This window comes from Pinus tabuliformis, chromosome Q, assembly GCF_031772625.1.
Source record: "Pinus tabuliformis cultivar Carrire ecotype Pingquan chromosome Q, CPIR1, whole genome shotgun sequence".
Taxonomy (NCBI): Eukaryota; Viridiplantae; Streptophyta; class Pinopsida; order Pinales; family Pinaceae; genus Pinus; species Pinus tabuliformis.
Window position 1 is genome coordinate 1,007,773,108 of NC_142296.1, and position 23,115 is coordinate 1,007,796,222.

Genomic DNA, 23,115 nt, shown 5'->3' on the forward strand with positions numbered 1-23,115 from the left:
TTAACCCTTAGGAACATGCGATAAATAGCTGGATTGCGAACGGAATATATACCATTGAGTTGTAGTATTACGAGCTGTGAGTCTAGCCTGACGATTAGTCGGCGTATACCACGGGTGATGGCATCAGAGAGTAGTTCTATCAACGTGCTATACTCAACGATGTTATTCATTGATTGCCCAATACACACACCTCTGAAACTTACTAACTCGCCGCTTGGATCAAAAATGGCCCAGGCTGCGGAGGACAGGTTCCGCGAACTACGACTCGCTCCGTCGGCATATCCAACACATGTCTCCAGAAGGTTTGACATCTGCAATAAATGTAAAGAGGTGGATCACTCAACCAAAACAAATACTTTAGCGAAAACAAAATACAACAAAAACATACAGGTTACTATTTAGGCATAGTAACGCTTGAGGTACAACCCGTTGCGGGGTTGCGCCAGTGGAATTCCGTCATAATCCATTAACTCGTAGGCTCCTTTTGCTAACACTCGTTTAACAATATAGGGGCCCATCCATAAGGAATTAAATTTACCTACTCCCAATTTATCGGATTCTTGGTCATACAGCAAGACCAAGTCACCTTCTGAGAAGACACGGGGTTTGACATTTTTGTCGAACTGCGCCTTGACTCGTTTCTTATGGGTTTTGTTAGCCAAAGCGGCATCACGACGGGTTTCATCCAATTGGATTAATTCCAAGAAACGAGCCTCTTCTTCCAAAGTTCCGGGGAGGAGATCAATTGCGAGTTTAAGCGACGAAATTTCACACTGGATTGGCAAGACTGCTTCCAGGCCATACACCAGTTGGAAAGGTGTGAACCCGGTCGCGTTCTTTACCGATGTTCGGTAAGCCCACAAGGCTAAGTACAGGATTAGGTGCCACCTTCTTTTGTGAACCCCGATCATCCTTTGCAACATACGCTTCAGGACCTTGTTGATTGCTTCAACTTGTCCGTTGGCTTGCGGATAATACGGGGTAGAGCTGTCGTGAGATAGCCCTAGTTTGGCATCTAATTCAACCATCATGTGATTGTGAAAATGCGATCCATGATCTGTCACTATAGCCTGTGGTACGCCGAACTTGGCGACTACATGATTGAAAAAGAAAAGGGCAGCTGTTTCACCAGTGTTATCTAATGTAGGCATCGCCTCGGCCCATTTGGTAAAATAGTCAACGGCGACTATCATATACCCATGCCCCCTGGTCGAGGTGGGGTTACATTGCATGAAATCGATGCCCCATTTGGCGAAAGGCCCAACAACAACTATTGGCTGTAAAGGTGCGGGTGGTCTTCTGGTTTTGCTATCAAAAATTTGACAAGCATGGCAACTTCTGACTGCGATTATTCAATCTTTGAACATGGTTGGCCAGAAGTATCCTGCTCGTAAGATTTTTTGTGCTGTTGCATATCTAGATTGATGCCCCCCACACGCGCCTGAATGACACTCATTCAGGGCTTTTTCGGCCTCCTCATGGGTAAGGCACCTCCTCAGGACTGTATCGATACCACGACGGTAAAGCGTATCACCGACGATCATGTAGTCTTTAGCTTGGTATCGTATACGTTTCTGTTCAGAGTGAGAGGTGTTAGGCTTGAACTTTTGGGTTTGGAGATAAATTATGATATCTCCATACCACTCATTGCTTGTAGATATCAGAAACAAATTCTCGTCCACGATTGATTCTTCGGAGGTTTCATCGTTGGACGACGATGGGAGATCGCACAACAATTCTGCGAAAACTAGGGCTTTCTTTGATTTGGATTTTACAAATTCCAGATCAAACTCTTGAAGGATCGCTATCCATTTTGAATATTTTCCCCCCAGCAACTGTCGCGACAGTATATAAGTCATGGGGTTGCAATCTGATAAAATGGTAGTTTTCCGAAAGAGGACATAATGTCGAAACCTTTGAATCGCTTGAACAGCTGCAAGCGCTAGTTTTTCAACATAAGAATATTTACTTTCTGTATCATTTAAGTTTTTACTTAAATAATATATAGGATGTTCAATTCCATCGACTTCTTGAACTAAAACCATCGCAATGGTCGTATCCATTGCAGCCAGATACAGGTTAAAATCTCTTTGATAGTCCGGGGCATACATTAATGATGCTTTTACTAGAGAATCTTTCAGAGCATCAAAGGAAGTTTGCGCCTCCTGATCCCAGACAAAAGGTACATCCTTTTTCAAAAGACGAGTATAACCTTTAGCAATTTCTGCGTAATTTGGAATGAACCTCCTCAGAAAGTTTGCTTTCCCTTGGAGTTTCTGAATCTGAAGCAAATTTGAAGGTGGAGGCAAATTAATGATTGCCTGAACCTTACAAGGGTCGAGACGAATCCCATCCTTAGAGACTACAAAGCCAAGTAAACGACCAGAACCGACGCAAAACACATATTTGTGCGGATTGAGTCTTATCTTGTAGTGTCGGCAAAGTAGAAATATCGCTCTCAAATGCTGCGGATGATCAGTCCGCTTTCGCGAATGAGTCGGAAGGTCGTCGAGGTAAGGTTGAACGATGTTCTTGATGTCATGGAAGGCATAATTCATTGCCCTCTGAAACGTTGCCCCTGCGTTCTTTAAACCCAAATCAAATAAATATCCTGTGGGCGGATATTTATTTGATTATACCCAGAAAATCCATCCATAAATGAAAAGATTTCACATCCAGCGCATTCATCAATTATCTGGTTGATGAAGGGTGTAGGGTAGTTGTCCTTTGGACAAGTTTAGTTTACATCCCTATAGTCGACACACACTCTAATCGTCCCTTGTTTTTTCATAACAGGGACAATATTCGATACCCAATCAGTTAGAGGAACCGGGTAGATGAAACCAGCATGGAGAAGCTTTTCAACTTCTGCCTTAATGGCATCGGCTTTCTTGGGGTACACCTGCCGAAGCCGTTGTCTTACTGGTTTGACATCAGGATACATTTTAATTTCATGTTCAACGATACTCGAGTCAATGCCTGGCATTTCATCATATGACCAAGCAAATACATCTCTGAATTCGCGAAAAAGAGCGTTATATATTTCCAGTTCTGAAGGGGAACAACCTTGCCGACATAAATATTCTCTACAACATTTGTTTTAGTCGAGATATTTATGGCTATAGTCTCTTCAATATTGGATAAGTTTCGTTCGGAATCCACCGTATTTACAGTATTTGATAGGAATTCAAAAATTGAAGGGTGATAAAGGTCATGTTGAGTATCTTCTTCATATTCCGGAAGAAGGGAACAATGGTGGCAATCATTCCATGGTGCCCCCTCAATCAACATTGATTGTAGAATTCCTTCGTCAGTCCCATGTACTTTCGACCAAGGATCTAATGGGGTACCATATTCTCTAGACCTATCTACCCAAACGCTTGATGAGCGTTGATTTGGGTTCGCCTCCCAGGCTCGAAACATTGATTGCTACAATATTTCTATAGGGCTTGGGGGCAAAACCATTGCATGATCCATTTCAACATCGTCTTCTGAGATCTTCGTGGAAGATATCATGTTGCAGGCTCTTACGAATGCTACTTCTCCTAAATAGAATGGAGGTGGAAGTGCGAAAGTTCCCATTAATGTGGGGTCTTTCAGTAGGCCTACTCCGATGTCTTGAAGTGAATGGTTGCTTCCATGGATCATGGGGATGCTTCCTGTAACTCGTGAACCATTAGGGAGGAAGTTTTGTTGGTCGACGATCGTAATCCTTCCTTCAAACGGGAATGCGATCTTCCTAAAATAAGTCAATACAACAGCTACCATGGCATAGATCCATGGTCTTCCCAGTAGGATGTTGTAGTCAAGATTTCCATCGATGACTTCAACATCTATTTCTACTGTTTTTCCTCCCAGTTCAACCTTCAAGTTATTAAGGATACCGTACGGGGTATAAGTCCTTCCGTCGAAAGCTTTTAATGTCGTCGAAGATCGCGACAAGGTTGGAGATCCTAAAGTTTTCTAGCAACTCATCGACATAATACATGTAGATGCCCCCTCGTCAATAATTGTTCGGTGAACAGTTTTGTTGAGGGCTTTCACTTGAATAAGGAAAGCTAGTTGAGCTGGTAACTGAGGATCGTATCCTTTGTGATCAAAAGATACAAGATTGGAATCCTTAGGATCAACCCCACCAATAGCCGATAACAAAGCCTGCCTTTGGGATGGGCAATTCTGTAGTACTTCAAGAGTCGACATAGCAGATGGCGATTGGGCCAAATCTTCCACTATGTTATAATGTTGTGCCGCTCTGGCATGAGGATTAAATGTCGACTTGTGTACTACTCCCTTTGGCGGTTTTATTGTTAATTCAGGAATGATGGGTGGTACAACTTCTGTCGAAGTTGTTGTCGAACTACTAGGTTGATATTTACCTTTGTCGTTCGACAGTTGCGGATTCCCGTAATCTTTGTTCCTTGTCGAAATCAAAGCATCATTCTGCTGTTTTGAAACCGACAACATAAGTACTTGCGACGAGGAAGCATTTCCGCTATCAACCAGATTTTGACCTGGATTGGGAAATGGATCAGTTAACACAGCTGAGGTTTGCGAACTTTTAAAGAACCTTCTAAGCTCAGCTTTGTATGGACAATCGGCTGTCCAATGATCCTCGTCACATATCATGCATGGACTTTTTGGTTTCCCTTTCCTAGGAGGGTTTGAAGAAGTTTTTTCAGGGGATGACTCACCCTTTTTCTTCTTTTTCCCTTTGTTTTGCTTCTTCTTGCTTCCTGGTTGATTGGTTTCTTTGCCCTTATCTGCTGATACGGAATTTACTTCCGAAGCAAGAATTTCTTCTTTTACATTTTGATCTGAATTCTTACGGGTTTTCTTAGACGAAGCCTTTGTCGATTTTGCGTTTGCCGTGCCAATCACACCATCGCTGGCATGAGAGTCACTATTGGATTTAGGAGGAGGAGGAATTGAGAATTCCGGTCTAGGGGCGTCAGGTATTTTATCATAGAGCGTGCCAGACTGAGTATAAACTAAGTCTAGATATTGTGCACGAGCAATAACTTGCTCCTCCGTTACGACTCCCCCCTTTGCCACATCTTCAGTTATAGCAAGAAGTAAAGACTTTATAAACCATTCAGCTAACAGCTGATCGAGAATGTATGTTTTCACCATCCTACGACGATGACGCCACTCATGTATATGATCGGATATATGAGTGGCAGTTGTCTGCTTGAAGTTGGTTAATATTTCTGTTCCCGTTTCATACCTTATCGGTAATTGAAAATGGGTTAAGAAAGTCGTGGCTAGGGAGCTAAAATTGTCAAACGAGGCTCTAGGTAATTCAATATAACATTTTGCCGCTGGACCCGTTAACGTCCTCTGGAAAAGGCAAAGCCTTATCGAATCATCATTCAGGGTGTTTGATGAACACCACAGATGAAAAGTCATCACGTGATTCGATGGGTCTTCACCTGGATTTCCATTGAATTTAGGAATGTCAGATGGAAGTTTGTGAGGAATCGCTGGCCACCAAGGGGCATAAGAAATCGGATCGTTGGTTAACCGGTGTAAATCGGGTAACTCTAAAGTTGCCACGAATGGTAACTGTTGATTCAGGTTAGGTGAAGCATACCCAGGGTACGATGGAATCGCTTGAGCAGTGGGTCTTTGCATACCAGCATAATGTAATTGATGTTGGTATGACTGATACGGTTGGTGGAATTGACCACTGTAAAGCGGTTGGTTTTGACCGTTTTGACTATACGGTTGTCCACTGTTGGCAAAGATCTGCTGCTCAGAACCTTGGTACACTTGTTGGAATTGTGGTTGTTGGTATTGCACCAGCCACGGTTGTGAAGCCATGTTCTGTTGTGCTATACTAACTGTTGGACCAAGGTGTGGGGTAATTGTACCCATTTAGACCTGTGTCGCCCCACCAGTTGGCGATTGTGGTTGTGACCCGGGGTCAAGGGGCTGTTGCATTACAACCTGAGAAATCTGAGGTTGACATACAACAGGCAACGTTTGAACCTGCGACACTGTCACAATAGCCGATGTGGTCGGGATGTTCGACATAGGTACACACTGTTGCATAGAATATACAACCCTTGGTTGTTGAGGTAGCATAGGTACCCAACCACTTGATGTAATTCCAGTATAACCTGAATACTGTTGTGAACTCCCGTACGGATACCCACCCGGAGGGGGTAATGAAAGGGCATACTGCCCCCCATACGGTAGCAATCCGGAACTCAAGGGGATTGTTTGTCCTTGGGGACTGGATTGCCCAAATTGACCTCCAAATGGATCAATCTGGCGAGTTTCAACATAAGAGTTGCCGGATATTATTCTGGATGAAAAAACTGGAACAGACCACACTGTCGAAATAGTCCCTTGGTGGACTCCTTCTAGCTGTTGCGAGCTAGTCGGGACAGAAAGTATGCCGGCAAACATTGTCGGAGTGACGGCAGGGGCTTCTGTTGTCGCTGTGTCATTCGACACAGTCCTCGATGTTGACGGTTGTTCAGACATTTTGAGTCTATCCAATAGATTGCCTAACGATTCTACAGGAACTTCCACTTGTGGTGGATTAACTTCTGATGAAGGAAATAGAGTGACCCCGACTCCAAAATGGGTTGGAGTACTTGCTTGCGGATCCTCTGTAATTTCCTCTATCGCAATCAAACCCAGTGGAAGAGGAAGACCGTCAGGTCCGTAAAATATTTCTGGTGCCGAAGAAGGGGTTGAATCGACAACGATAGTTGTTTGAGGAGCAAGACTCTCTGAACTGGTTACAGATGGAACTGGTTCAGTAGCACAAGTATTTGCCCCCAGACTAGGATCAGTCTTACTGTCCTTCTGTGGCTGTTGAACTTCTTCTATAGAGGCAGGGTTTCCAGAAATGTTTGGAGTAACCGGAATCTCAAATGTTGTCGGAACACTTGTTCTAACTTTGATAGGATATTTTGAACCGGTTAAACGAGTTCGCTCTGTCCGTACTATTTTCGATTCCGGAGACAAAGACGGTTGACTCGTAAGCCTACGCGAGTGACGGGGTTTCAATTGACTTTCTTCCACGATTGCGGATTACTCGATCAACCAAAATACAAAAGGGGAAAGTGTGTTTCCGAATTAAATGAATTTTTTAGACGCTTTTAGACACAACTTGCTTTTTCACTTTTAAAGAGTCGAGAAAAAGCTAAAGATGACTCTAGTCTCCTTCGATGTTTTAACGAGCCCGAAGTGAAAAATGCTCGGATGGAATTTTTCTGTTATAGAGTCTGAAAAAGGCCAAAAGGAACTGCTCTGGAGTTCTAGGCAGAGGGTGTGCCAAACTTTTCGCAAAACCGCAGAATACTTTTTAAGGTACGGGCGGTCAATCTTCGTGAATGTTGTGTTCACTGCATTGCGATCAGTAGGGCGGCCGACACGGCTTCCTAAGGATAAAGGATATATGCCTATAGGGGTCTCCCAATATATACGCGACGGTACGTGGGAGCACAATCCATACTAGCGCTATCGTCCCTCAGGAGGAATCACCCACCTTCCACGAGATCGACAGTCACTAGGCTTAACGACGTCGGAACACGTCTCTAGCCTAGACCTCTATGTTGTGCGTTATGTTACAAAGCGTTGTTAAGTTCATTCAATTTATTTTAGGTTGATCTTTTTAAAGTTTTCCTTTCAAGGTTCACCACGAGATGTATGATACAAATTCCTAAATGCAGTCTAAAGATGATAAGCAAGCTTTATATCTTTTCAACTTTGAAAATCCTAGCTACTAAGGGAAAAGAAAGCCACCATCTTTTCTCAAAGAGCAATCAGCACACTCTAATGCACTTTTCCTAAATCCAACATGCAAACTGTCAAATGCAAAATGCACAATGCAGGTGTTTGTTTTCCGCTTTCTTAGTATTGATGCCTACAAAGAAAGCTTTTTGTACAACTTTGAATTTGCTTTTAAATGATCAATACAAACAAGTTCACTTTTTCGAAATCAGAGAGGGTAGAAGAGAATACACTACTTAACGATTTTCGAAATAAAGACTTGTTTTGGCACTTAAAAGAGACAAATTCAAACCAATAAGCAAAAGTAAATCTATAATCAATCTGCAAACAACCAATGAACTCTCTTCTAAGATCACAATCAATCAGATCTGAATCAAAGGCTACAGGATGACTATTTTACTCATGCAAAGGAAAACACATAAAAACACTCACAATCTTTTTGTACAAAAGGAGGCGGAATCTAAGCAGAGAAAAGAGGTTTTTAGATTGGTACCTATGCTGGTTACAGGCTGCAAAAAACAGAGATCAAAACAGGGCAACAGAGAGTAGAGAACCCCAGCTGAACAAGGCCAAACTAGTTCAGTGCAATCTCAACACTGTGGGTTTGACATTCAGTGCAGGTAGCCTTCACGGGACTTGCGTTGAAATGCAGACTGCCTTCACAGTAGTTGCGCTGAAGGAGAAACTCTCGTTTCTCCTGGGTTCTGGGTCACAAATTGCTCAAAAATCAACAGTTTCAGGCCAAATCAGAAACACAAGCAAGGTATAATCAAAGGGATGCTTTGAAAGCTACTAAGATCTATCACAAGGATCATCAAATCATTCGTGAATCCATTGTTCAGATCATAGACAAGTCCAGCAACTGGATCAAAGCAGCAACTTCCTACTTTGCATCCGGGAAGGATGCAGTTCGAATGTTGCTGTCAAGTCTATGATGCAAACAAATGATAGAAACACAAATAAAAATGACTAAACAAGTTCCCCAGCGGAGTCACCAATTTGTTGTGGGGAAAAATGCCTATGCAGGACGATCCTATCCACCTAAGGTGTGACAGTGCCTTAGCAACAAATGAGTACAGCTACACTGGTTTCTTCCTTTATGAAATGTGAAAGAAGAGAGATCAATAGACTTACCGGTGTCTTCCGTTTGTCCCTCGATCCAATCTCCCTTCTCTTTGGGTGTTCACAGCTACTTGCCTTCTTGCTTATCCAGCTACAACTTCCTGCAAGATCACAAGAGAACAGCTACTTGCGACAAGAGAACAGCTACTTGCGACAAGAGAACAACTACTTGAGACAAGAGAAGAACACTACACAAAGACAGATGTTCACATTCATAACTAGTTTAGGATTAGAAATAAACCAAATACACTAATACATTCATACATCAAAATACATCAGCATATAGGAGAAACCAAGATAGCTTTATTGATGAATAACAAGGTTCAGGAAGAGATACAACCCAGAGGGCTCCAATCCAGCATCTCCTTCCCAGAAAATGGAATTCCTATCTTCAGCCCCTTCAAAGCATTAAGCACCCAATGATTCCAGTATCAAACCAACAAAAATTCTTTGCAATAACAAAATTCCAGCCTCTAGATCTCATGGAGGAGAGATCCATATATAGATGTTTGGAGAGAGGATGAGTCAGCTTGAGATCTGACTAGTGTCCTCTCCCTCTGTCAGTTCTTGAGTCCACTTGGAGATTTGGAACCTCTTACTCATCACCAGTCGAATTCCCTGAGGCAAGTGTCATTTTGGAAGCTTCCTGGGTTCTGACACCTTGAGGAATGAGTCTGCCACTTGTCCAATCTCGCTCAGCGCAGGTAGCCAGTGTTGGAGTTGACATTCAGCGCAGGTAGCCAGTGGAGCCATTGACATTCAGCGCAGATGGTCAGTGGAGCAGTTGACATGATCCTGAATTGACTTGTTTCTGAGCAGTTTCAGGTGGAGAACTTTTGTGAATTGCTGTGGTTTGTTAGCCTTGTTCCTCTAGGGGTAGGAACAACATGTTTAGGGACTTTGGATCCCTTAGATTATGGACATTTCATGCTCAATGCTGCAAGGCACAAAAATGTCTATAACATTCATTGTGATCAATATGAAACTAGTTTCTTCTACTGTTCCTATTGTCACAACTATTAGTTTTTCCATTTTCTCATATCGATCATATGAAAAGAGTATTTGGAATCCTAAACCATTCAAATATTTAACTCGAGCTATTGTAGTAAAAAACATAGTAGTTTTCTCCATAATCAATCATTGTGACTTATGGAGTGTTAAACCCAAAATAATTTTCAATGGTAGTTATTTCTATTACCGCGTTTGAATGCAAAGCAATTAACAATGTTGAATGATGGAAAACAGGAATAATACGAATGTAGCCAATTATAAATAGTTTATAGTTTCAAGAAGAAAACATTTCGAGTAAGCAAACATTTTATTTAGGATGAAAATTCAAGTATTGTATTTATGGTTGAATTACTGTAACACATAAGTCAGTGCACCCCATGAATAATTTTTATGTGCTTACACTGAGAGAGAGTGTGTACGTTTTGGGGGTGAGAAGGAGAGACAAGGCAAGATAGAGATATAGATGGGGACGCTGGAGAGGGAAGAAGAGAGAGGCAAAGACAAGGGGGGGGAAGAGATATAGATATGGAGAGAGAAATGTTAGAGAGAGAGAGATAAGGGGAAGAGAGAGAGAGAGGGAGGGGAAGGGGCGGAGGGAGACAAAGATAAATAGATATGGAGAGAGAATGTGTATGTTTAGGGAGTGATATAGAGAGATAGATAAGGACAAACAATGGAAGATAGAGATATAGATGGAGGAGGCAGAGATGTTCTTACAATGAAATCAATGCACACTATTAATGAAATTATTTTAAAATTAATGTACATCATATATCTAGTTGCATCAATTCATAAATCAACATCTACACTAAAGTCAATGCATCTAGTTCAAACAATCAAATAGGATTAGAAATCGTTATCTACACTGAAACCAATGCATCTAATCCAAGAAATAAAATATGAGTAGAAATCAACATCTATGCTGAAATCAATACATCTAGCATAAGATATTAAACAGGATTAGAAATCGACATCTACAATGATATCAATGCTAGTGCAAGCGATCAAATAGGATTAGAAATCAATATCTACACTGAAACCAATGCATCATGTGCAAGTAATCAAATAGGAGTAGAAATCAACATCGACACTGATAAATGCATCTAGTGTAAGGTATTAAATCGGATTATAAATCAACATCTAGACTGAAATCAATGCATATAGTGCATGTGATCAAATAGGATTAGAAATCAACAATTACATTGAAATCAATACATCTATTTTAGTGAAAATCCAAAATATTCATGACTTTCTAGATCTAACTTCTATATATGTATTTGTCTATGTCTATATCTTTCTTCTTCCCTCTCTCTCCACCTTCCATTCAGTGTCTATCTCCATCCCCCTCTTCTTCTCTCTCTTCCCCTCCCTCTCTCCCCCATCCCTCTCTATCTACCTCTAAATCCCTTTCTCTGCTTTCTCTTCTTCCCCCTCTCCCCTTGCCATCTATATCTATAGCTCCTTCCATATCTCCTTATTTGTCTCTCTATCTCAGCCCCCTAAATACATGTCATGCTCTCTATCTCTCTATCCCCATATTTATATATGTATCTATCTATCTATATCTCCCTCTTCATTTCCCTCTCTCTCTCTCTCTCTCTCTCTCTCTCTCTCTCTCTCTCTCTTCCCCCTACATCTATATCTCTATCTCCCATCTCTATCTCTTCATCCCTCCCTCTCTTTTCCTCTTTCTTTTACCCTCTTCCCCCTGTTATCACAAAATCACTACTGAGGGCTGCAACCAAGCAAGATTTCATGTAACTATTTCAACCTAACTTTAGATCAAAGATTAGCCTCTTTGATCAGAGAGGGCTCTCTCACAAACTTTGGATAAAATCCTTCACTACAAAAGATGGCTAACTCTTTATTCATTCATGAAAGCAAAGTTGGTTGGAAACATATCAAACTGGTTCTCATTGGGCAATGGAGTCTAATATATTAAGTAAACAAGGAAAACATAGTCATCTCATGGAAGTCAAGGCTCTTTGCATTACATGTCAAACATACTCCATCAAAACATAGCTTGCCAAACACACAGGAAGTCAGAGCATAAGATTATGAATTCTGAGTGATTGTGTTACAACAAGGCTATAAAAGAACATAAAGTATAAAGCACCATCATTATATTTGAACATAACAATCCATCGAGAATCTTGAGTAGAGAACAACACTGTTTTACTATTACTGTCAAAAAAGTCTTACAATGGCCCAAAACAACTCTGTTTTTCTCTAAAATGTCCAACCTTTTTTACATATGAGTCATTTCTATATATAGCCAATCAAAACATTACTACCTGAGACTCCTCAACAAGCATGAAGGGAGCTCGGAACTCTGTCATTAATGACCTTATCTATATCATAAACAAACTAATTAATTACAAGAGATATTGTGCTACGAAAACAGAGGACTCCATTACATTGACACTTCAAGTCTATCTCCTCGTGTACTTTGCTGTGTTCTGGAAACTTGACACTTGTGGCACTTCAATAATAGCCAAAACAAACTGAAAACACATTCAATGGATGAGCAGCTTCGGATGCCTGATGTGTAGATGATTCATCAACCAATAAGAATATGTACCCTACATTCACGGTTTCTGCCTCCCATTAGTGTTTATGCATTAATGATCATGTTTCAAGCCATTTAATCCCCTGATAGTCCTGTATGACTGAAGAAAACTAATGACCTGGCCATCCCATAACTGAACATGTGTACCACTCAACACCTCGGCAGCTCTATCAAAACCCTAAAAATTCGGACATAAAGTGAAAACTTTCAACAAAAGACAAAATTTCACCTTTTCTTCGAATACTTACACCTGGCATCCTTTTTAAACATCTGACTGACTTTCTATAGTCTCCATGCTGGCATTAAGTCATCCCTTTAAATATTTGCTGACCTCAGCATTCAAACTCAAGTTTTCAATATAAACAGTCATCTACAGCAGTTTCGTAGCGCGCTACGAAACTGTTGTAGGTAATCAAAACTAAGCATATAAACCTTAAAGCAACAATAACTTAACTCAGTGATTTCTTCAGTCATTCTACACAGGTGTAAGGACATCAAAAAGTCTCAAAAAGCTTTAAAATGTTGACAGCCAAAATATACCAAAATTTGGAAAGCACATTTGTCCTTGGATCATTTAGCTAGTTTGTCTAGCTTCCCTTTCAAGCTGCTGACTTCTTCCTTTAACATCTTGTTTTCTGCTCTTAAACTTGCATTCATTTGTTTCATGATTTTTGCCTGCTTCAGAGCTGGCACTGTCCACACATATGCATCAGATACTGAGTCAGCTTGACTGATCAAACTTGTTCTGCCCTTCATTACAGCCTTCTTATAACTTGTATATCTTACTGCCTTTTCCTTAAAAACATTTTGAACCTGAGGTATTTCTTCCTTTGTTGCTCCAGCTTGTTTCTTAATAGCAATCACATTTCCACTTTGACTGATAACAACCTTATTATCCTTTTTCTTGCTTTTGGCTGCTTGAACTGTTTCAGAGAAGATTTCAAGTGCCTCTGTCCTAGGCACTTCCAAAGGTGCTTTCTCTTTCTGAGCTTTCTCCACTTCTTTAATTTGCCTTCTAGTCACTGGTCTGCGTGGTTTAAAGGCATATTCTTCACTTGGTTCTTCAAACTTTAACCTTTTAGAAGCCCTTGATTTTTTAGAACTTTCAGGTGAAAACTGAGTTAGATCAATATGCATTGGTGGTACCAATTGATCTTGCTCAAGTTCAAGTGGTTCAATTTGTATTGGATGATCTTGCTCTAGTTCAATGGCTTCAAGTAAGTCATTTAAACTACCCTTTGAAATAGGACTTTCTTCCACAGGGACTGACTTTCCTTTCTCTTTGCTTAGTTGGCTTCTAGTTCTCACCCTTGAAACCTTTTCAACTTCACTGGATTTAGTTTCATCTTTCCTTTTGTGAGTCTTCCGCTTTGATGACTGAGGTGTTTCCTTAGGTGATGACTTAGGGGTTTCTTTTTTAGATACTCTAGATGATTTAGGAGTTTTATCTACTGATGCTTCAGGTGTTTCTTTAACTGCTGGCTTAGGAGTTTTCTTCATTGATGCTTCCGGTGCTTCTTTAACTGCTACAAACCTCTCTGATTTCTTTGTTTTAGCTTTAGGCTTCTTATGGTCTGTCACTTCTCTTCTAAGTTCAGCCAAAGTAGGTTCCTCACTCCTTTCTTCTCTTTCTCTCACAGGTAATGGAGTGAGGCCTGTTTTGCTTGGGAAACCGGCCATAAACACAAATGAATCCCAGTCTTTACCAATTTTTTGTAAACTATCCAACACCAGCAATTTTACTAGACCATGATGAAAAAGGGATGTTTCATAAGCATCTTTCTTTAACTGAATCTTATCACACATTTTGCTAATACTCCTGAACAAATAGAAAGGTATGTCTATTGAACTCTTACCAGTGAAGTGTAACAGAAGTTTGAAGTGGTAGGAGTAAACTTTATTGTACCTACCCTCACATGTCAGGTACTTCTGGATGCATGTCAATAGCATAGCATAATTTTCCTTTAGATAGCTCCTTGGGACTGCTTTAGTGAGATCTTCATCTACATAAGGTGCCTTCAAAAACTCTTTGCATGGACCCATGTCAAACTTGAAGTTCTTGAACCATTCTTGGCCACCCGTCGGGATTTCTGTGACAGTGGAAATAACTTCAGGGGACACCGGAAACTCCAACATGGCCACCTTCGAATTCAGTCCAGTGAAGTTTAATGCGAAAGCCTTGGTCACTTCTGCATGTCCCCCCTTCAATTTTTCGCAAAATCGCCAGCATCCAGCACTTCGAAATGCCTTTGCTACCTCTTCATCCCTGAGAGTAACATCTAACCCCTCCGGCTCTGTCCTCACACATTTACCAGAACGATGTTCCTTTCTTTCCATGCTGCTTTGAATATTTTAACACAAAGGACTAATGGTGGCTTGTAGCACGAAAACAAACTTCAGCTTTGGAGAGCAGGCTCGCTTGCAGTAGTCCGTTTAAATAAAAGCTTGAGCTTTTCATATAGCAAACACGTTCATATGATATGAAGAACCCATTATGAAATGACCACCTCTTATAACATCCCCTAAACTGACACACAACTACATGACTTCGGACCTTATGGCGAAATAATGGCTTATCATGACATAGAAAGGGTGTGAAATGACAATCATGAACGGACTTGTGACTCACTACTCTCGGATTTGACATTCAGAGAAAAACGCTGCAAAAAACCCTGAAACCCCGATTTCGTAGCGCGGGCAGTTCAAATTTAACAGGATGCGCTACGAAATCGCTGACAAACAGAGCGCTGCGAAAACACGAAAACATTATTTTGCAGCTAAACTGACCAATCACACCCGCGCTGCGAAACTGCGCAAGTACCAAAGACATCATACCCACGCTGCGAAACTGCGCAAAGTACCAATGACATGACATGCTTTAACTAACAATGATGGAGGGTGTCTAATGATTTTTCCTTTACACGAATTCACATCAATAGCTCTTGAATTTCAAATTTGAAATTGACATATGCTAATAAACCTATACACAAGACTTCAAGACTTTATATAAAACTTATGGACAACCTTATATACATGAACTATATTTCCAAGTGATAACACCCCCCCATCTATATCTCTATATCCCCTTGTCTCTCCTTATCACCCCCAAAACATACACACGCTCTCTCCATATCTATCTATTCTCTCTCCCTCCCTCTTCCTCTCCCTCTCTCTCCTTTCCCCCCCACCCTCTCTCTCTCTCTCTCACACACACACACACACACTGACTCTCCACGTATCCTTTTCCAGTCCCTCTCCACCTTTCTCTCTCTATGTCTTTATTCACCTTCCAACACCATCTCTCTATCCCCCTATCTCTCTCCTCTCTCTCAAGTCCTATCTCTTTTTCATTCCTCTCTCTCCCTTGCTCTCCCACATCCCTATTTCTCTGCCCCCATCATACACACACTCTCTCTCCACCCTCCAACTCTGTCACTATCTACCACCCTCTCTCCTTGTCTTTGCCCCCTCTCTCCCCCCTCCATATCTATGTCTCCCCGTGTCTCTCTTCCCCATCTTTCCTTATCTTTATCCTCTCCTTTTCTCTCTCTTCCCTTGTCTCCTATCTCCCTCATTCCATCTTCACCTCTCCCTTGTCACTCCATCTCTCTCTCTCCACCTATGTCTCTCAATGTCTTTGTTCTTCACGCCCTCTCTTTCCCCCTCCAAATCAATCTCTCTCCCTCCCTCTCTCCCCCTCCTCTCTCTCTTCCTTTCTCTCTCTCTCACTTTCTCTCCCACCTCCATGTATCTCTCCCCCACTCTATTCCTCCTTCTATCTCACTCTCTTTCTTAAATATGATTCCATTGTATTGTATTTAAGAAATTATCTAAATTTAAAAAAACATAATTGGTTGTAAAATACTAAACCTATATTTTGGATCAATCATGTTAAAGAAAATACAATAATAAAAAATTGAAAAGAATCATACACTATCTCTCCTCTGTCATTGTTAATCAATTTTATTTCTCACTTCGCTTGGATCCTTGGTTAATATGCATCTATCCTGGTTCTTTATAATATGATTTATGTTATATAAATTTCTCATATGCATATATAAAAGTATTCTCATTTTTTAATTTATTAAAACCTCCATTTAATCTATGTGGGAATATTGTTAGTAGTTGTGAGGATGGAGGGTTTATATATACCTCAAAAGTAATTATAACCTTTTTTATCTTAGATTTAATTAAAAAATGTTATAAAAATTAAAATAAAGTATTTGTAAGATGTTTTGATTTTGAAATAAGTTATGGTTTTCGGGCATGTGGTATTGATAAGCCATGGTATTGGCCCATGATATTGTAACAAAAAAAAAAATCCTAGATCCATAACATAATAATCAAAAGTCTAGATGGCCCACGATATTTATAAACCATGGTAGTAGTCCATGGTATTATAATTTTCTTCACTCCTCTCCCTCTCTATCTTTCTCTTGTGGGTATTGGAGCATGGTATTGTTAATAAGTTTTTATCCGCTTATTAGTTAAATTTATAGATGTAACACATCTATATTAATTATTACAAATATATTGATTACATTGAACCAACAATACAAATGTTTACTTACATTACATTTCTTACATTACATCTACACATGTGCCCTAAACTGGGTTATAGCAACTCTCGACGCAAAAAGTGAATTAGGTGAGGGGAAATATTACATAAAATATAATATTACAATATTATATGTTACCCAATATTTATAACCACCCCCACCTAATAAATAGTGGCCAGGGGTGGGGGGAAATACTAATTAAAATGTAATATTATTAAATTTTACCTAATATTTCATGTCACACCCCACCCTAAATATTACATTCTACTCAATATTTCCCCTCACTCCTACTAATTTTATAGTTGAGTTTGTTTACTTTTAAATTAAAAATATAAAGAAAAATTACAATAAGAAGTGGACCTGTTGAGGGGAAATATTGGGTAAAATGTAATATTATAGTATTATATTTTATCCAATATAACTTAGTAAAAAGTGGATGGAGGTAGGAAAAAATATTAGATAAAATGTAATAATTACATTTTTCCTAATATTTCTCCACCTCTCTAGATAAATGCCCAGTGCCAACATATCCATAAAAAAGTTTTACCTTTACCCTCATTTTCTACAACTAATTTGTATCTAAATATAACATCAAACTAACATGAATCTAGGCTAATTTAAATCCCCCTTAAATAGATTATATTCCATAGGAATTCCATGAGTCAATACCATGGATTTTTAAAACCATGTGTCAATACCATGAGTCATTTGTTTTTATTATTTAATTTTTATAGGATTATTTAATTTTTAATTTTAATTTTAATTTTATTTTCACCAAATTACAATGTTTACATTACATTAAGTTACACATCTCTACCATATTTTAATTTTATTATATCCTAGTCAAAATGTTACATTATATTACTTTACTTTACACATTTCTAGCATACTATAGACATTAGATCTCGGCTCAATGAAGAAATTACATCCTCATAATAAAAAGTAATTTTTTTTTTAAATTACTTTATCTCACTATATAAAGTTTGATGTAAAATAAAAGTGAAAATTCAAGTATTTAAAAATGGCTGACATTGATTTTTAAAGTAACGTTATTAATTTTTTTAAAGTAATGTTACACACAAAATATCTTGCATATACGTATATTATCCCTCATGTACTAGGCTGTAGAGCTCCTCTCGGCAAAATAAACCCAAGGGATTAACATTATAGACACTTGAGATTAATATTATAAACCCGAGGGATTTTAAATCCTAGAGAGTATATTGTTTGTAAACGGATCAATATTATAAACCAAATTGATTAATGCTATAAACTGAAGGGATGAATATTATAAACCCTTATCTTTAATAAACAAAAGAGTTTAATAAACACAAGGGATTACACATATTAAAAACCAAATGAAATAAAAACCCAAGGGATTAATATTAAAAACCAAAGTGATTAATAAACCTGAGGGATTAATATTACAAACAAAAGGGATTGATAAACCCAAGGAATTATTAATATTAGAAAACCAAGGGATTAATATTATAAACCCTAGGGATTATAAGCACAAGCGAAAATAAACCCAAGGGATCAATACATGTAAGGGATTAATATTATAAACCATAGGGATTAAAAAACCAAGGGATTAATATTATAAACCCAAGCGATTAATATTAGAAACCCAAGGCATTCATGAACCCAACGAATTATTAATATTATAAACCTAGTGGATTAATATTATAAACACAATGGATTAATATTATAAACCCAAATAATTATTAATATTATAAACCAAATGGATTAATATTATAAAACCAAGAGATTATTCATATTATAAACCTAAGGGATTATAAACCCAAGGATTAATAATATAAAACCAAGGCGTTATAAACACTAGGATTAATATTATAAACTCTATAATTATAAACCTTAAGATTATAAACCCTAATATTAATGTTATAAACCCAAGGGATTAATAAACCCAGAGAACTATTAGTATTATAATCAAGGGATTAATATTATAAACCATATGATTAATAATAAAACCTATGAATATAAACCCTACAGTTAATATTATAAACCCTAATATTATAAATTATAAAGCCAATGTTAAACCTCAATATTATAAACCTAATAATAAAAATCCCTAATATTATAAACTTAATATTAAACACTAGTTTTGTAATGTAACAATCTGACGTTGAATAAATTCCAATGTAATGTAACATTGTGATAATAATTTTCAAATTGATTGTCATATTGAGACAATGTTTGTCACAATGCAACATTGGATAGATTTTTGTAGCATTCCAATGTCACAATATACACGCTAATAGAAAAACTTAACATTCTAAAACCCTAACATTTTGGTTTTATATTAATCCCTTAGGCTTTTATATTATAAACCTTTTGGATTAACATTATAAACATGAGGAATTAATAAACTGAAGGGATAATTAATATTATAAACCCAACAGATTAATATTATAAACCCTTAAATTAATATATCAAACCTATGATTAATATTATACAGGCTAAGATTGTAAACCCTAAGTTTAATATCCTAAACTCTCAGAATATAAACCCTTATATTGATATTATAAGCCATATGATTAATATTATAAAATATATAATCAATATTTATACCCTAGGATTAAAGTTAAACCCTAGCATTAATATTATAAACCCTAATATTAATATATTAAACTCTAATTTTGTAATGTCACAATGTGACATTGAATAAATTCCATTGCAATGTAATATTGCGACAATGATTTTCAAATTAATCGTCACACTGTTACAATATTTGTCACAATGAGATGTTGGATATATTTCTAAATATATTAAACCCTAATTTTGTAACATTATAAACAAAAGGGGTTGATAAAGAAAAGGATTATGATATTGTAAACCTAATGGATTATAAACCCTAGGATTAATATTATCAACCTAGATCCATCTTAACTTGAGATCTATCAAGCACAGAGAGGGATTAGATATCTTGAAGTGAAAACATCTTTTTTGAGTGCAAAACTGGAGGAAAGGTTTGCACCTCAAGAGATTTGATTCCTCTCAACACTTGATAAATCCATGGTTAACACAGATCTAGGCTAGTTTCATTCGTGAGTTGTCATACAAAATTTGTTGGACATTTAATTATTCTGATCATTTTAAATATGCTAAATATGTCTTTGAAAATAATCTACATCATACATCTAGTTGCATCAAATCAAAAATCAACATCTACATTGAAATCAATGCATCTAGTGCAAACAATCAAACATGATTAGAAACCAACATCTACACTGAAATCAATTGATCTAGTGCAATCATTAAAATAGGATTAGAGATAAATATCTACACTGAAATCAATGCATCCAGTGCAAGTAATCAAATAGGAGTAGAAATCAACATCTACATTGAAAACAATGCATTTAGTGCAAGCTATAAAATAGGATTAGAAATTGACATCTACACTGAAATCAATGCATCTAGTGAAAGCAATCAAATATGATTAGAAATCAACTACACTAAACAATACATTTATTTTAGTGAAAAACCAAAATATTCATGAATTTCTAGATCTAACTTCTATGTCTATATTTGTCTATGTGTGTCTCTTTATTCTTCGCTCTCTCTCCACCTTCCATCATTATGTCTATCTCCCTCCCTCTCTTCACCTCTCTCTCCCCCTCCCTCTTAGCCCCATTTCTCTCTCTCCACCTCTTCCTTCTTCCCTCTGTCTCTCTCTTCTTCCCCCTCTCCCCTCCCATCCATATTTATACCTCCCTCCCTCTCTGCCCCATTTCTCTCTCTCCACCTCTTCCTTCTTCCCTATATCTCTCTCTTCTTCCCTCTCTCCCCCTCCCATATATATTTATACCTCCATCCATCTCTCCTCATTTGCCTCTCTATCTCACCCCCCTAAACACATCTCTCTCTCTCTCTCTCTCCATATATATCTCTCTTCATCCCTCCCTCTCTTTGTCTCCCTATTCTTCCCTCTAGCCCCCTACATCTATATATTTATCTCCTTCTATCTCTCCTTCTTTATCTTTCTATATCAGCCCACAAACATACACATTGTCTCTCTCCATATATATGTATCTATATATCTATCTATCGCTCCTTCTTCCTCCTCTATGTCTCTCTCTTCCTCTTCTCTCTCCATATATATCTCTCTTCATCCCTCCCTCTCTTTGTCTCTATCTTCTTCCCTCTCTACCCCCTCCATCTATATCTCTATATCCCATTTTCTCTCCTTATTTCTCTCTTTATCTCACCCCCCAATATTCTCTCCCTCTCTCTCTCCCCCTCTCTCTCCCCCTCTCTCTCTCCCTCTCTCTCTCCCTCCCTCTCTTTGCCTCTCTCTTATTTCCTCTCTCCCCCCTCCATCTATATCTCTATCTCCACTTGTCTCTCCTTCTCACCCCCAAAACATACAATCTATCTCTCCAAATCTATCTATCTCTCTCTCCCTCCCTCTACCTCTCCCTCACTCTCTTCCCCTTCCCTCCCTCTTTCTCTCCCCCTCTCTCTCTTCCCTCCTGCTCTCCTCTCTCGCTCAGTGTCTCTCCATCTCTCCCTTGTCACTCCCTCTCCCTCTCCATCTTTCTCTCTATGTATTTCTTCTTCACTCCCTCTCTCACCCCATCCAACTCCATATCTCTCTCCCCTTCTCTCTCTCCTCTCTCTCTTCCCCCCTACTCTCATCTATCCTTCACTATCTATCAATCTCTCCCTCATTGTCTCTCCATCTCTCCCTTGTCACTCCCTCTCCCTATCCACCTTTCTCTCTATTTATTTCTTCTTCACTCCCTCTCTCACCGCATCTAACTCTATATCTCTCTCCCCTTCTCCCTCTCCTTCTCTCTCTTCCTTCCTCTCTCTACCTTTATCTCCCACCTCCCTCTTTCTCTCCCCCTATCACACTATCTATCCACCCTCCAACTCTATCACTAGCTCCCTCCCTCTCTCCTTCTCTCTCTTCCCCTCTTTCCACCCTACATATCTATCTCTCCCTCTCTTCCCATTCTTTCCCTATCTCTACCATGTCCTTTTCTCTCTCTTGCGTCATCTCCTCTCTCATTCATTCCATCTTCATCTCTCCCTTGTCACTCCCTCTCTCTCTCCACCTATACCTCTCAAAATATTTTGTCTTCCATCCCTCTCTTGCCCCCTCCAAATCCATCTCCCTCTCCCTCCCTCTCTCCCCCTCCTCTCTCTCTTCCTTCCTCTCTCTCCCTCTCTCTCCTCCCCTCTCTCGCTCTCTCTCTCTTAAATCTGATCTCATTGTACTTTATTTAAAAAAGTATCTAAATTAGAAAAAACATAATTGGTTATAAAATATTAAACCTATATTTTGGATCAATCATGTCGAAGAAAATACAATAATAGAAAAATTAAAGGAACCATGCACTATCTTTCCTTTATCATTGCTAGTCACTTTTCCTTCTCTCTTTACTTGGATCCTTGGTTAAGATGCATTTATCCCAATTATTTATAATATTATTTATATCATATAGATTTTTCATATGTATATATAAAAGCATTCTAATTTTTAATTTTATTAAAACCTCAATTTAATCTCTATGGGAATATTTTTAGTAGTGGTGAGGATGGAAGGATGGAGGGTTTAAATATATCTCAATAGTAATTATAACCTTTTTTTATTTTAGATTTAATTAAAAAACGTCATAAAATAAAATATTTATAAAATATTTTGATTGTGAAATAAGTTATGGTTTTTGGGCATGCGGTATTGATAAGCCGTGGTATTGGCGCATTGTATCATATTGGCCCATGATATTCTGGCATAATAATTAAAATCTTAGATCCATAATATAACATTCAAAAACCTAGATGACCTATGGTATTTATAAACCATGGTATTGACCCATGCTATTATGATTTTCTTTTATCAAAAAAATTGTTCGTAATTTTATTAATAAAAACAAAATTAAAATATAACGAATTAAATTTTATTATTTTTATTACTTGGCTCAAACCCATTTATTTGACTAAGAAGAACTAAAGAGAACATAGAAGATTGTGTTTTTTTAAAGTTATTATTATTATTATTATTATTATTAGTCATAATATAGCCAACATTAAAAATGTTGACATACAATGTTTCTTACATTACATCTAACACCTACAAAT